Source organism: Erinaceus europaeus, chromosome 6, assembly GCF_950295315.1.
Source record: "Erinaceus europaeus chromosome 6, mEriEur2.1, whole genome shotgun sequence".
Lineage (NCBI taxonomy): Eukaryota > Metazoa > Chordata > Mammalia > Eulipotyphla > Erinaceidae > Erinaceus > Erinaceus europaeus.
In genome coordinates this window covers 16903294-16903825 of record NC_080167.1, presented here as the reverse complement: position 1 = coordinate 16903825, position 532 = coordinate 16903294, and positions in this window count along the sequence as shown.

The following is a 532-nucleotide window of genomic DNA, read 5'->3' as shown; positions in this document are numbered from 1 at the left end:
TCTCGGTGCTTCCCACACACATACTTGCTGGTCTGTTTGTGAAAGGAGCCTGAAGAGGAAGATCGTCTCAGGTTTCTTTCCTCCTGAGCTGCACAACTGGACTCAGAGGCCTGGCCAGGGCAGGGCAGCAGCACGAGAAAGCCAAGTGCACTAGGCCCACCGCCTGCCCTCCCATCACCCACCTGTGGGTCCTATAGTGTCACTAAGATCTACCTGTGTGACACCCCCTGGTGGCTTAGGGCTGTGCCATGTAGCAGCAGTGTGCACCAGCCCAAGTGGAGGAGAGGATACATTCCAGTGATGCCCTCACAGATGTTGAGTGAATATTAGATTTCATTACTGCGATTTTTCTTGGTATGATTTTTGTATTAAGGCCAAATAGCTTTTATACTTTGTATAACTGTTTCAGGCACTGTCTCTTAGAGCTGTATGCCCTGTAGATATGTATATACATTACTGTGAGCCCAAGAACAGGAGACCCCTACCCCTTCTACTACCTCTGCCTAAAATACAGAAAGACACACACATGGCC